Consider the following 13,199-nt stretch of genomic DNA (forward strand, 5'->3'; position numbering starts at 1 on the left):
ATCTTTATAATTAGTTTTGACAGCTAGTTTGTCCTTTGTGGTTTTCAGACTTACTCATTAACCCCCCAATTAAATAGGTGTATTACTATTACTGTAAGTAAGCTCTATACAACTGTGAAAATTGGTCTTACTTTCTTAGGTCTAATTCATAATGCTAGAGCCATCTCATATCAGTTGCACAACCCTATCTGAGAGAGATCAAGGCACTTTTTTTTTTGGTCATTTCTCAACACTTCTAAAAAGGGAAGAAGACAATATTACCTCTACTTTAAAGATAAAAATAGAAGTGCAGAAAGCACAGACACAATTTCTAGTATGTCCTAGTTTCTTGAATTTGGTGCTGGATATAGGAATACGTTCAGTTTGTAAAAGTTCATCAAGCTACATACACTAATGATTTGTATAGTCTTCTGTATGTTATGTTATACTTTGCTAAAAAATAAAAAAAATAAAACGTAGAGATTCAGATTTCAAAACATACAGTAACTTGCCTAAAGTGGCAGAGGCAGGCCCCAAAGCAAGCCATGTTGCTCCTGGGTAGTATTCAGTGCTCTGCATCCAACTGTCCTTGTTCCGTTGTTGCTTTTGCTGTTAATCATTTCTTTACACTCTATCTCTTATTTCTCCTTTGGTCATCAACAAATAAAATATTCTGCCTCATGATCAGAATATACCTGAAATACCACACTTAAACTTTCTCTTCATGCCAACTTAATGGTACACACATGCAGTAATATGTATCCCTACAACAACCAAGCCTCACCCTAGTTAGGAGACCCAAGTGCATTTCACTAATCTATAACCATCCTTTGGTAGTCTGACTGCAACCCTTATAAATAATTACTGCATTGTGTACAATTATGATTTTAACTATAAAATATCTCATTATCTGTTTAACTGTTTAAGTCAATCTTCATACTTTCTTAAAAAATGCTAACAATTGAAAATTGGAAGGGGGGAATCTCAGGCTATTCCCCACCTCTCTTAAATTCTCTGAAATGATGGGAAAAGGTCAGTAGAACAATTCTGCAGAAATCAGGTTTGGTCACATAAATATTTCTTTCTAATCACCTCTCAACACCATCTAGACACATTATAAATCCATCTGTATTAACCACAACCATCTTGAAAAGATTAGGTTCTCATCTTCCCCCAGTGTATTCATACAAACTGTTTCCTCTGGCTGGAACACCTTCCCACTTGTCTAGCCCCTCTCTATTAATCAAGACTTAGCTCAAGTATCCAAGAATTGTTTTTAATTCCCCTCAGATCAAGTTAAGCATTCTCTCCTGTCTTAGTGCTCACAAAACACAGGACTGCTATATACCAGTAGAAAGAACAATGAATCAAGAGTCACAAAACTCACTGATAAAACATTAAAGTATGTTGTGGAGTCTTAAAGATATCTTTACTTAGACGCTAGATCATTACCCCAATTCTCACTCTAAGTAGGCTGGGTTCCCCTTCTGTTTCTATATTTTGTCATAGCAACCCTCTGGCTTTCCTTCACAGCACTCAAAATTGTATTTTAAACAATTATTTGTAAAATTATGTAACATCTCGAGAGTTCAGAAGAACCTGGAACATAGTAACTGCTCAATACATTTTGTTGAATGAATGTTTCCAAGAAGTTCCATACCATTTTGTTTCATTTGATATGCCATTTTGGTTCACTTGATAGCCCATTTTGATTTACTGCTTCAAAAATGATATTCTGAATTAGTATGCCAAAGCTGCTTCACATGTGCAACTTATGATTACAGACATTATGGAACAATAACAAGTATGGCAAACTAAGAGAGAAATAATTATTTACGTTTACTTTCCAAATTTTTAATTTTGTCCAGTTTTATTGAAAAATAATTGACATACATCATGGTATAAGTTTCAGGCATACAGCATTATGGTTTGATTGACATATATTGTGAATACTTCTCCTATTAAATGAGTTCCCAAATGGCAGGGACTGTGTACAATTATAGCAAGGTGGCTGAAGAGTTCAGAGGATAAGAGCCAAACTTTCCTAGGCTCCCAGCTGTACCAGTCAAGAGCTTGGTAACCCTTAACAGGTGACTTAAGCTCTGAGTCTTTCCTCACATATCTATAAAATAAAGATAGTACCACCTACCTCCTGGGATTGTTGTGTATTTTCCCTAGCTTTATTGAGATATAATTGATAAATAAAAATTGTACACATTAAAGGTATACAATGTGATTTCACACATACATTGTGAAACAATTACCACAGTAAAATTACCAAATCAATTAAGATTTCCACCCACTCACATTATTAACCATTACCTTTTTTTTGTGGGGAGAACATTCATTATCTACTCTGTAAGCAAATTTCAAGTATGCAATACAGCATTATTAACTATAGCCATCATGCTGTACATTGAATCCACAGACCTTATTCATTCTACACAACTGAAAATTTGTACCCTTTGAGCAACATCTCATTTATCCCACCCCTGGGAACCGCCATTCTAATCTCTGCTTGTATGAATTTGACTATTTTAGATTCCACATATAAGTGAGATCATGCAGTATTTGTTTTTCTGTGCCTGGATTACTTCACATAGCATTATGTCCTCCAAGTTAATCTCTGGGGTCTGTTCATGAAAGTATTTTTCATGTAGTATGAAAAACAGAGACATTTATTGAAGAAGATACAAGAAACGTTGTACACAGAACAATGATGCCTCAGTCCCCTTCAAAGTAGGCACCTTGGGACCTCACCCAATCACCATCAGCTGCTCCTTTGTATTTTTCTGATTTACATTGATAGTCTGAAACTGCTTTGCTTTCAAAGGTGATTTTAGTTTTGGGAAAAGCCAAAAGTCACAGGGTGCCAAATCTGGGCTAAACGGGGGGCTGAGTCACCTGGATGATTTGATGTTTCAACAAAAAATGCTGCATGAAACGTGATGCATGAGTGGGTGTGTTATCATGATGAAGTAGTCAATCACTGGTTGCCCATAGCTGTGGTCTTCTGAATCATCCAAATAGTTTCCATGGAGGAATATTCAAGCTTAATGCAAAATCTGATGCAGATTCATTGTCTACTCACTCAGTCATTTTGAATGTGACAGCTACACAGCACACATGCTCACTCAACGGAGTCGACCACCCACACTGCCTAGTACAGTGAAGTCATCATTGTTCACACATGGGCATTCCAGTCCACTCTCCTTGGCTGCCAGGTTGCATTGATACCATGTAAACCACTCTCATCATATTAACAACCACTGGGCTTTTTCCAGACAGACATACAAACAGCAGAATTACCTTCTTTTTTAAAGGTCTGAACAACATTACATTATATGTATGGGCATGTGCAAACACAGACCACATTTTCTTTATCTATTCATTCACTGATGGTCATTTCGGTTGTCTACACATGTTGGCTATAGTGAATAATGTTGCAGTGGACATGGCTATCTCATTGAGATACTGATTTAATTTCCTTTGGATATAAACCAGAAGTGGAATTGCTGGACTATATGGTAGTTCCATTTTTAATTTTTTGAGAAATCTTCATACTGTTTTCCAAAATGGCTATACCAATTTGCATTCTTACCAACAGTATACAAAGGTTCCCCTTTCTTCACATCCTTGCCAATGCTTGTATTATTCTTGGTAGCAGCCATATTAACAGGTGTAAGTGTTATCTCATTGTGCATTTGATGTGCACTCCCTAATGACTGGTGATGTTGAGTGATGCTATGAACGTCTCTCTTAGAACTGCTTTTGCTGTTTCCAACAGGTTTTAGGATGTTGTGTTTCCATTTTCATTAGTCTCACAATATTTTTTGATTTCTTCTTTGACCCATCAGTTGTTCAGGAGTATGCTGTTCAATTTCCATGTTTGTGAATTTCCTATTACTGATTTCAAGTTTTATACCATTGTGGTTGGTATGACTTAAATACAATCTTAACTTCTAAAGTTTAAGACTTGCTCTGTGGCCTAACATGATCTATCCTGGAGAATGTTCCATGTCCACTTAAAAAGACTGTATTTTACTGCTGTTGGATGGAATGTTCTGTATATATCTGTTAGGTCCATTAGGTCTACAATATTATTCAAGTCCTGGATAATCATCTGTTTGGATATCCCATCCATTATTTGAAGTAAGATACTGAAGTACCCTGCTATTATTATGTTGCTATCTATTTCTCCCTTTGGTTCTGTTATTGTTTGCATTATATATTTAGGTGCACTAATGTAAGGTGCATATATATTTATAATTATATATCACCCTAATGGATTTAAACTTTTACTATTACATCACATCCAACTTTGCTTTTGTGACAGTTTTTGACTTAAAGTCTATTTTGTCTTATGTAAATATAGCCACTCCTACTCTCTTTTGTTTATAATTACATGGAATATGTTTTCCCATTCCTTCACTTTCAGTTTGTGTCCTTAAATCTAAAGTGAGTTCCTTGTAGACAGCATAGAGTCTTGTTTTGTTTTTTAATCCATGCAGCCACTCTATGTCTTTTAATTGGAGAATTTAATTCATTTACATGCAAAATAATTGATAGGTAAGGGCACCTATTGCTATTTTGTTCATTGTTTTCTGACTATTTTGTAGTTTTTTTCTTTACTTTCTCTCTTGCTGTCTTCCTTTGTGATTTGGTTTTTTTAAAGATTTTACTTATTTATTTTTAGAGAGGGAAGGGAGGGAGAAAGAGAGAGAGAGAGAAACATCAATGTGCGGTTGCTGGGGGCCATGGCCTGCAACCCAGGTATGTGGCCTGACTGGGAATCAAACCTGCGACACTTTGGTTCACAGCCCACGCTCAATCCACTGAGCTATGCCAGCCAAGGCAATGATTTGATTTTTTTGTAATGGTATGCTTTTATTCCTTTATCTTTTGTGCATCTACTACATGTTTGAGCTTTGTGCTTACCATGGTGCTTGAAATAATAAAATATTTTATAGTTATAACCATCTACTTTAAGCTGATAACTTCAACTACATATAAAAACTCTTACACCCTCCCCACATTTTATGTTACTGCTGTTACAATTTACAACTTTTTATATTATGTATGGTTATGTATTAACAAGTTATTATAACTATAGTTGTAGTTGTTGCTGATACTTTTGTCTTTTAACTTTTATATTATAGTTAAAAGTGGTTTATGCACCACCAATACAGTATTAGAATATTCTGAATTTGAGTACCTATGTACTTACTTTCACCAGAGAGTTTTCATGTTTTCTTGTTGCTAATTAGTGTCCTTTCATTTCAACTTAAAGAATTCCTTTGTCATGTCTTGTAAGGCAGGTCTAATGGTGAGGAATTCCCTCAGCTTTTGTTTGTCTTGGAAAGTCTGGGGAAGCTTTTATTTTTCCTTCATTTGTGAAGTGCACCTTTGCCAGATACACTAATTATTTTTGTTAAATTTATAAAACCTTTTTAATTGAAGTAACATTAGTGATCGACATGATATAAGTTCCAGATGTACTACAGTATAATTCAGTATCTGTACACACTATAGCTGCTCACCATCAAAAGTCTAGTTTCCATCCATCACGATATATCTGACCTCCTTTACCCATTTCATCCCCTCCCTATCTCCCTTCCTCTCTGGTAACCACCAACTTGTCCATATCAATGAGTTTGGTTTTGCTTGAATTTTTCATTTCTTACTTATACTCCACATGAATGAAATCATATGGTATTTGTCCTTTTCCACATGACATTTCACTTAGCATAATATTCTCATGGTCCATCCATGTTGTTGCAAATGGCAGTATTTCATCATTTTTATGAATGAGTAGTATTCTATTACATATGTGTGTATCTCATATATTCTTTATCCATTCATTCATTGATGGACACTGAGGTTTTTTCCATATCTTGGCTATTATAAATAATGCTATAATGAACATGGGGTACATATATCATTTTGAACTAGGGCTTTTATATTCTTCAGATAAATACCCAGAAATGGATTAGCTGGATCATCTTCTTGGTTGGCATTTATTTCCTTTCAGCACTTGGGATATATCATCCCACTTCCTCCTTGCCTACAATGTTTCTGGTGATAAATCTACTGATAGCCTTATGGGGAAAGGAAGGGAAAAAGGAGGAAAAGGAGGAAAGAAGAGGAAGAGGAGGAAGAATAGGAGGCTTATATGTAATACGTCACTTTTCTTCTGCTGCTTAAAAAATTCTGCCTTTGACTTTTGACACTTTGATTATAATATGTCTTGGTAAAGACCTCTTGCTGTTCAGCCTATTTGGGGTACTTTGGGTATTATGGATCTGGATGGTCATTGTCTTCCCATCATTTGGGAAGTTTTCTATCATTATTTCTTTAAATAAGCTTTCTGCAACTTTCATTTTTTCTGCTCCTTCTGGGACTCCAACAAAAAAAGAGCTAACACTGGAGAACTTATAAATGACTGGTAAGTTCACTTTCTACTTAACCATGGTATCTCTTGCTGTGGATAGAAACCAAGAACCTGGGTATAAACTACATCACCTGGTGGCTGAAGTAAGAAAATGGCTGGCATAATATCTATTCTGCTTTAACAGGATCATACAGAGATCATACTGCCCATTTTTGCCTGGCCATTTATTTGCCCATCATTGATTAACTCCCTTCTTGGCAATTATGTCCACATATTTCTTCTCTCATAGTTTTTCCTTGTCTTTCAAAATGTTCCTGTCCTTTGAAAAAAGTATTCCCCCTAGTCCTAATTCCTCCCAATTAGTGAGTCTAAAAAATGAATACACCCCAATCTGCCGATCAATTCTTAGAATATAGCTATATCAAGGAAAAGGAAAGACATCATGGAAAATTAGTCTAAAGAACTAATGCCATCACTCTCTAACTGATTCAAAGTTAGTGAGTCTTAATGCTGGTTACTCTTGTTAGGTGGTGGCAAAATTTAATAATGTCATATGGCAAATGAGGCTACAGTTAAAGGAAATGCATGAAAACTATAGGATATGGGTGTATGGTGGCTTTTTTTTTTTTTGCAGCTTTTGAGACTTGTGGTGTGAGAGACCAAATCAAACTAGAGCTCGTCATTCTATGCTTGCCACTTTCAATTTTGACCTACTGAGAGTCACATAATTTATAGAGCTATAAACATCAAGAGACCCTGCTCCTCAAATTCAGGTGATTATAAGCAGTAACCCAGAGAAGTAACTATCTTAGCAGGAAAGGACCACAGCTCCAAGCTGTTTTAAGAGTTCTCTTCAGGACAAGGAAGAAGACCAACTAGCAAAAATCAGATTAAGGATGTTGCCTACGTCAAGGCAGATGACTGTTAATTCAAAAGCTACAGGAAAATGGCTGACCACAGAGGCCAGTGAGTATAAGAATTTTCAGATCCAGAAACTATGTCTAGATGTGACTTTTCCCCCATGGAGTTTATTAAAAGCAAAAATATAAAAACCTCTAAGAAAATAGTATTATCATAGAAGCCACAAGATTGCCCTTCAGCAGCCACCAAGTATTAAGTGTCTAAAATAAGTCATGGCCCCAAACCCTCTCCAACTAAACATTGGCTGAGAAAGCTGTGCATTCACTAAGAAAATTATGCTCCCCAATGAGTACCTCTGATGGAGCTATGGAAAAAAAGAGACAAAAATACATCTAGGGAACAGCCGAGGGCCTGTTCGGGGCCAAAAGAAATCCCCCTGTATTACTCAGATTATTTCAATTGCTGCTTTGACCCTGCTCTCCATTAACAAAGCTATGCCTACCTTGCCTTTGGTGATTGAGTGCTATTTGGCCTCTGCCACGCCAGAATCTAGTTATTTTCACTGTACAGAGATGGACCAAAGTAGGTTTACAGTTGTAATACAAATAAGTAATAAACTAATAAATAATAATATAAGAATAAACTCTGTGTTTTGCATGCTCACAGTGGTAAGCTTACTATACAGTTTCCACTGTAATTTCTGACCTACAGGAAAAAGCTGTCACAGCGCTCTTCAAGAATGCTGGGACTCCCCTCACAAGTTTATTTTGTAAGGCAAAGGAAATCCACCCAAAGAGCAGAACGAGGGACTACCAGATAGGCCTTCCAAGGAACTTTCTTTTTTCTTTAAAGTATATTTTATTGATTATGCTATTACAGTGATCCCAATTTTTTCTCCCCTTTATCTCCCCTCCACTCTGCACCCCCTCACCCTCCAGCATTTCCCCCCACCCCTCAATTCATGTCCATGGGTTGTACATATTTAAGTTCTTTGGCTTCTCTGTTTCCTATACCATTCTTAACCTCCCCCCAGTCTATTTTATGCCTACCAATTATACTCTTTATTCCCTGTACCTCCCCCGCATTCTTCCTCTCCCCCTCCCCACTGAAAACCCTCCATGTGACTCCATTTCTCTGGCTCTGTTCCTGTTCTGGTTGCTTGCTTAGTTTTTTTTTTTTTGTTCAGTTGTTGATAGTTGTGAGTTTGTTGTCATTTTACTGTTCATAGTTTTTGATCTTCTTCTATTAAGTCCCTTTAACATTTCATATAATAATGGCTTGGTGATGATGAACTCCTTTAACTTCACCTTACCTGGGAAGCACTTTATCTGCCCTTCCATTCTAAATGATAGTTTGCTGGATTGAGTAATCTTGGATGTAGGCAAGAAACTTTCTCTTTCACCTGAACAGTGAAATGACAGTGAAATCCCATTCCCTGTTTTGGGGGGATGGATACTTTCATTATAGTTATTCTATTCCTTTTCTTCCTATGTAACAATGAAAGAGGGGGCAGTTTGTGGAACACCAGATGACAAGAAGCCATACCTAAACCTAATGGGGAAGACCGTGTATCACTAAGAAATGGAGAACTTAGAAACTGAATGGGAGATGTTTCCATTGAGGAGGAAGTGAATATATTTCTTCAATACAAACAAGATGGAATAAGGATTAGATAGCTAAAACTGTGGCAAATAGTGTTAATTGATATCCATTCTCCCCCTTCTTTCTTGCAATCAGAAACCCCAAGTTGTTGTGCTCCAATGTGCTCAAGTAAAAATGCACACCCCAGCTTTGTGGCAGATGAAGTGACCATGTGAAATAGTTTGGTAAATAATGTAAAAGTAAACCTCAATGGATGTGGTTTACAGGACAGTTCTTTTATTTTTAAAGATTTCATTTATTAATTTTTATGAGAGAGGGGAAAGGAAGGAGAAAGACAGAGAAACATCCATCTGTGGTTGCCTCTCATGTGCCCCCCACTGGGGACATGGCCTGCAACCCAGGCATGTGCCCTGACTGGGAATCAAACTGGCGACCCTTTGGTTTACAGGGTGGCACTCAATCCACTGAGCCACACCAGCCAGGGTGGAAAGTTCTTTAAAGATATCTTACTCATGTGGCAGGCACCATTTTGTTCCTCCCACATCTTTCAGACTGCCTAGAACACAGATGGAATGACTCAGAAGATACCTTGTAACCATGAGCATAAAATAAGTATGGCTGAGAAGAAAGCCAGGAGACACTTACATCCCTAATGATATCTTGGAGATACCATGCCAGCCCTAGAATACTTTGGAATTCTCATTTCATGAGTGAAAAACAAGCTCAAATTTAGGCCACTATTCTTTGGGTTTTCTGTTCCATGTAGCAAAATTCAATTCCTTAACTGATACACATAGAATCCTATAAACCACTGGAGAGTAAAAAACAGAATCTATAAAAATTATATCAGGTACCTTTGGTTTACTTAGCCAGAGTGCCACATATTTGTCATCCATATCCCCCATATCCACTTTAGGCATGGCTAATCAATCAGGGCATTCGCTTCCAGTAAGTTGAAAGTATACCTACAAAACTGTTTCGACTCCAAGTTTCACCTGATCTACCAACCTGACACCCAATGTAGAACCTATTTTCCTTTTTTTATTTAAAGATTTTTAAAATTTACTTATTTTTTAGAGAGGGAAGGGAGGGAGATAGAGAGAGAGAGAGAGAGAGAGAGAGAGAGAGAGAGAGAGAGAGGGAGAGAGAGAGATATCAATGTCGGTTGCTGGGGGTCATGGCCTGCAACCCAGGCATGTACCCTGACCGGGAATCGAACCTGCAACACTTTGGTTCGCAGCCCATGCTCAATCCACTGAGCTATGCCAGCCAGGGCCTATTTTCCTTTTTAACAACCCCAGTTTATCCCAGTTCTAGAGTTCTAGGATTCTAAGACAAAATTACAGATCTTACAATGGAGAAAAAGTGTCAAGATTTCTACACTTGTCAAGTAACTCAGATCAAATTATATAATCTAATTCTACAACTCCAGACTAGTCATATTTTCTTTAAAAACTTGTTCCTTCATTTGTGAGATGAAAAAACATAATAAAACACTACTTACCTCAGGGTTGATGTTAAGATCACATACAAAATAAGTGTGAAAAAAGTGAACTTTAAATTACTACAAACATGTAAAGTATCAATGTCTTTAACATGTAATTTATTCTTCACAACTATTATAATTCGCTATTAGAAATACTCAATATTTGAATTTAAATTCATTTCTAGAACATGGCTGTATTGTCTTATGCAGTGGTATAGAGAATTATACTAAGAAAGAGTTCATTTTTATGATTTTATACCAAAGAAATAATGGAATGGGGTGGGAGAAGCACAAAAAGATCAGGGGTATATTCCAAACATTTCAAAAGCTTTAATTCTACCAGGCAGAAATAACACTAGCATTCATGGGAGAATTCAGTTTGTATCCTATTGGGTAAATCTTTCTAAAAGAAAAAAGAAAAAGTAGTTTCATTATGGGGGAGGGGAAGTTTATCACACATATGTATTCTTTTAAGTCAAAGGGAAGAAATCTCTTCAGCTCTACAGAATAAAATTTACAAAAAGGTTAAAATAACTAGGCAGGCTTAATTAAGTCAGCAAATATTTGATAGTCTACTAAATATAATGACTTGTCACTATTATAATAGTGAATATCCTAGAATCCCTATCCTCAGTGAGAGCTGTGAAGTAATCCTTGAGATCTAAGTCTTAATACCCAGGACAAAAATGTAATTGAAGTTTCAATGTTTAGAGAAGTTTTAGTATTATACAAAATATACTCATTAAAATCTCACTATTGGTGGTCTTTAAAATAGGATCCACATACATATTCCCAGCTGAAGTTCGTTAAAGTTTTCCAGTGCTTACTTCAATTTCCTTTCTGAGATTTTGAAACCACTTAGAACCTCTTGGAAAACATAGAAATATAACTTACAGAAGCTTGGAAATTGAATAGACTTCACAAAGCAAACACTAACAATGTGGAACAAATTATAAAGATATCTTTAAAGTCAAGCTTGCAAAGATCACTTTTGGAGTACCTTACGCACTGAATATAAAAACATAACACAGGTCCCAACTACAGAAAATAAAAGGTCTATATGTGAATAGCACAACTGATTATCATCCAAGTACTACAAATTAATGTGTCTAAATGTTAAAGGACCTTAGTTATTAGAGTTTTAAAAAACGTATTCTAGCCCTGACTGGTGTGGCTCAGTCAGTTGGGTGCTGGCCTGTGAACCGAAAGGTCACTGGTTCAATTCCCAGTCAGTGCACATGCCTGGGTTGCGGATCATGTGAGAGGCAGCCAATCAACATTTCTTTGTCTTTCTCCCTCCATTCTCCTCTGCTCTAAAAATAAGTAAATAAAATATTGAAAAGAGTTATTTTAATTTTTTAAAGTATAGTTGGTGTACAATATTGTGTTAGTTTCAGGTATACAACATAGTGATCACGATATATTTATTAACCATCTATCAGCATGTAAAGTTACATTATTAACTATGTTTCCTGTGTTGTACACTACATCCCTGTAGCTTATTTATTTTCTAACTGGAAGTTTGACCCTTTTATTCCCCTTCATGTTTTTCACCTGTCTTCTACCCTCCTCCCCTCTGGCAACCATCAATTTGTTCTCTGATCTATGAGTTTGCTTCTGTTTTGTTTGTTCTTTTTTTTAGATTTCATATATAAGTGAAATCATATGGTATTTGTCTTTCTCTGCCTGACATATTTCACTCAGCATAATACCCTCTAGGTCCATTCATGTTATTGCAAATGGCAAGACTGCCTTCCTTTTTATGGTTGAGTAATATTCCACTGTATGTATATCTGTGTGTGTGCCTGTATACATAAACATTACATTTTTAGCCATTCGTCTATCAGTGGACACCTATGTTGCTTTCATATATTGGCAATTATAAATAATGCTGCAGTTAATTAGTGTTTTTACTTTCTTTGGATGAAAACCCAGAAGTGGAACTGCTTGGTCATGTGGTAGTTCTATTTTTAATTTTTTAAGGAACCTCCATACTGTTTTCCATAGTGGCTGCACTAATTTACAATCTCACCAACAGTGCAACCTTTTTCTCCATATCTTAAAGGACCTTAGTTTTAAGAGTGAACAAATAAGGGCATGCAAGTAGAGTTAGGAAATTTCAAGTTAAAAACCAAAACATTCTGGCTAGAAGAGAAGATAAAAGCATCTTTCAAAAACATAGCTGCCTGTCATAGATAAAATTATTAGATATATCCTGTAGTATAATCCATCCTTCTACTTGGTTAATGTGGATAAAAGTTCAGAAACTTTCTAAAAGGCACTCTATGCAACAAGTATGTTGTACTGTAGCATACCTTTGACACTGGGCATATACACCTATAATCAGAAGATAAGACCATCTCAGATGATTTAGAGAATCATACAAGCAAAAATAGAAGACTTAGAATACATTGTATGTTATCTTGTACAAAGTTATCTGTACATGGCTACTTAATGGTCTACTAGACTTTGCTAAACTGGAAGTAGCACCTTCTGAGGAAGATGGTGGAGAAATAAAAGTTGCAGCAAAATACTGTGTGATCTTCAAGATCAGTCACATAGAAGAGAAATCAGAGCACTACTGACTGAATGCTTATGTCCGGCTAATTCCCAGTGTGATTATTTAGAGATGAAGCCTTTGAGGGATGATTAGGTCTTGAGGGTGGGGCCCTCATGAACGGGATTATTCCCCTTATAAAAGAGAAAGCCTTCTCTCCCCATCTGTCATGTGATGACACAATGAGAAGATGACCACAGGAAGCAGGCCCTCACTAGACAGCAAACCTGTCAGCACCTTGATCTTGGACTTCTTAGCCTCCAAAACTGTGAGAAGTAAATGTTTGTTTTTTAAGTCACCCAGTTCATGGTATTTTTGTTGCA

General features: G+C 36.4%; 1 protein-coding gene across 1 annotated transcript in view; it reads right to left on the minus strand.

Moving 5' to 3' along the window:
• Nucleotides 1-13,199, minus strand: part of CASK (calcium/calmodulin dependent serine protein kinase) — a 441,363-nt gene that overhangs the window by 394,247 nt on the left and 33,917 nt on the right.

Source organism: Phyllostomus discolor, chromosome X, assembly GCF_004126475.2.
Source record: "Phyllostomus discolor isolate MPI-MPIP mPhyDis1 chromosome X, mPhyDis1.pri.v3, whole genome shotgun sequence".
Lineage (NCBI taxonomy): Eukaryota > Metazoa > Chordata > Mammalia > Chiroptera > Phyllostomidae > Phyllostomus > Phyllostomus discolor.